The 3,196-nt window shown below is 39.0% G+C and overlaps 1 long non-coding RNA gene across 1 annotated transcript; it reads left to right on the forward strand.

Annotated features, from left to right (window-relative positions):
* Nucleotides 1-692: 692 nt before the first annotated feature.
* Nucleotides 693-1,284, forward strand: LOC137572326 (uncharacterized). The gene is made up of 2 exons (XR_011031619.1): nucleotides 693-969; nucleotides 1,034-1,284. It is a non-coding gene; the product is annotated as an uncharacterized lncRNA (long non-coding RNA).
* The last annotated feature ends 1,912 nt before the right edge of the window (nucleotides 1,285-3,196 follow it).

Below are 3,196 nucleotides of genomic sequence, written 5' to 3' on the forward strand. Positions count from 1 at the left end.
TCTGAGGACTCGTCACTGAATACATAGTATGCAGAACTAATTAAGAACAGGTCTGATTCATAAACTTCTACTCATAGCAATACGAAATCATTCAGAATCCCGATTCCTTCTTCTTTTTGTTAAGAATATTTTAATTGTTCTCTATCAAAAAGTGGTAAAATTTGATATAAGTCAGATATGGATATCTGTTATTTATAGTTAAAATCGCCAACAAGAAGAACCGATTGCCGATTTTACTTATATCACGTTACAGAGTTCGTTTTCGTTTCCTTTATTTGCGATTCTCAACTTGTTTAAGCTCTTAAGCATAACGTTCTTAATCAAAAGTTTATCAAAAATGTTTCAGCTGTAAGCGAGACAGTCATTTTCACTTCTTTTTTTTAAATTTAAGTATTAGTTTATCATAAATATCCAGTTTGAAAAAGAAAACTAGAGTAAATACCTTTTATTATCGGATTGTCTCTTGATCCTCATTGTTCTTATGCAAGAAACTTGACTTTGTTCTCGAAAGAGAAACAATTATTCAGATAAACTGATGACCATTAATATGTAATAATCAAACCCCCATAAATTGTGTCTATACAATAGAATTGGCTCTTACTGAATCACTGAAAAAAAAAAAACAAGTTTAACATGGAAATTTGCGTTAAATCTTGTTTAGATATGCCTAATCAATAGTGTTAGATATTTACTAAATCAAGTTTGTTATAGTTATGGTCAATAACTGGCTACCAATATAAAGTTAATTTAACTTTACACTCGAACTAGTTCAGATATGCATTTGTTACTAAAAGCGGTTTTGTTTTTTGTCTTAGTTCAAGGATTAATGACATTGGAGGTTACTGACGAAAATGGTATTCCGAATTGTTGTAAAAGGAAATTCCCTTGCAAAAAATCCATTTGTGAATTATGGAAATTGAGTGATTCTTATGAGATATTTCCTTAACAGCTGAGTAAACTGCCGAATGGGTAAATAATTAAATATTCTCTGAGAAATCTGTTTAAAAAATGCGTGTTTTGAATACCTTTGCAGGAAGAAGGATCTCTCCCGAGAAGATCAGATCATTCATTTAGCCTTTTGGATCCTTAAAACTACAGTGCGAACATTCACAGCCAAGATTTGCAAAGATTCATTGGAAACTTTTGTTTCCTTAAATATTGGAACTCAATTATTCACAACAGAATGTTTTGAAATTAATTTAACATTTGTTCTATTAAAGGGGTATACGGAACTTCGTGGCCTTTGCACGTGCTTCAAGTTGTTCCTCATGCACAGAGTAACCACATTTTTGCAGTTTTCTTTTCATGTCTGGTCGCCAAGTAAGCAACATTGAAGCCCTAAACCTCCCAGGTCTACCCTCGCTGCCTCAGGGCCTTCTTGTTGATGGTGGGTATAAAGTGGGGTGGGGCAAGCGTTTGCGTCTTAATCCTTTTTCCATTATTATTTTCATAATTCTTATTTACATGACGCCGAACGTCTTCTTCGTCTTCGACGTCGTCGTCGTCGCTGTCGCCTTGTTCATGGTTTTTGCTACTGCTGTTGTGTCTTTTTACCCTGCCGAGATTTTTGTCTGTTATTGTTGTGCTCCGATTTCCCCCGGTCTGACCCCACCTCTTTACCATCCTTCTTTGGCATAACCAAGCCTGTCTCTTTTGCTTTGGCTCATTGCTGTTCTTTTGCTTTCTTTTTTTGTGTCTTAACCATTTTTTCTGTAATGTTTGGCGAAAAATTATTTTCTTATAACTGAATTATTCACTGATTACATGCCGTTGCCTTTTCCCTTTACGTCTTCAACGTATTTCTCAATTTCTTGGCCCCGCTTTTGCAGTGTTGTTTTGTTGCCAACCCCTTTTGGTGCTTTACAAATTTATTACTCATACGCCCCGCCCAACATGAGCTCTTCGCCTGTTGGCCGGGCCCAATTCGGCATAGCGTAACTCGTATTCCAGAGTGTGGGACAGAAAGGCGGAGAGTAAGAGAGAGAGAGAGATAGAGAATGAGAGAGAGAAAACAAGATAGACTTTAGGGTTGGGGTTGCTTGGGGGTTGGGTAACCCACCATGTGAGAACTGCATAATTATGAGCGCAAAAAGGATTTAATTTTTAATTAAAGCGCATTTGAGTGTCTCGTATTGCGATGTTGCCACATTCTGGCACATCTTTTCGTGTTTATTGTTGTGCAGGAAGATTACGTTATTATTCCAAAATAATAATTATTATTATTTATGTATCTAAGCATTCATATTCCTCTCAAGAGCTACGTGGGTAAGTTCAGGTGACTTTAATACTTCTTGAATTTTGTATTTAGTACTCGATACTTCCGCTGAAACTCCGTAAAAACTGTTAGTGCAACTTAAATAGTTTGCATATTTTGCGGTGGGAATTTTGTAGGCATCGAAAGTATATCATCTACTTGAAATCACTTAAATTTGCTTCATTTTCGTCGCAGAGCGAAAAGCACACACAATCCCCAGTGCCCCTGGAGCGTACTCATCATGTTGGCCTCTTGTAACTCTATCTACCTTGCCACTTCATGCACCTATTACCTACTTCACCCTAACCCGTTTACCCGGGCAGCCACTACGCCACTCGCCCTGCCCTTCCCTGCCTCTTCTTTTTGTGCCCTCTAACTCTCTGGTGCATGAGCTTCAATATTATGCTTTCATTTCTGTTTGCCAAGTGTTTGCATAAAACGCGCGCTCTCGCTCGCTGACCAAAGCAAACTGAACACCCTTACCCTCCCTCACTCTAACCCCCCACGTTCATACGCATCCAGCAACCAGCACTTTCACATGGGCATCGATAATGTGTCGCATGTCCAGCTTCAGCTCCAGCTCCTGCTCCTGCTCCTGTTCCTGCTTGATGATGATGACACTCATAACAATTGCTTGGCCATTGCGCGCGGCGGCATTTTACCTGAACAAACTTTGATACATGAATGCGAATGGGTGGATATGGGAGTTGGGGTTGGGTGGGTAGGGGTAACAGCAGCCAAAGGCAATGACCAAAAACCAACCAAACCAAACGTAAACGTAAATGAAAGCAAAATGCAGCCATGTCAGCAGGAACAACAACGGAAACAACAAGTGGAGCCAGCGATGCAGTCGATGTTAACAAAACAAGTGAGCAATGGGGAGTTGGCCATTTGGCAGTTGGCACTCGAATGCAATTTCAGTAATTAAAATAAACAACAGGA

Source organism: Drosophila tropicalis, unplaced genomic scaffold, assembly GCF_018151085.1.
Source record: "Drosophila tropicalis isolate 14030-0801.00 unplaced genomic scaffold, ASM1815108v1 contig_3, whole genome shotgun sequence".
NCBI classification, from domain to species: domain Eukaryota; kingdom Metazoa; phylum Arthropoda; class Insecta; order Diptera; family Drosophilidae; genus Drosophila; species Drosophila tropicalis.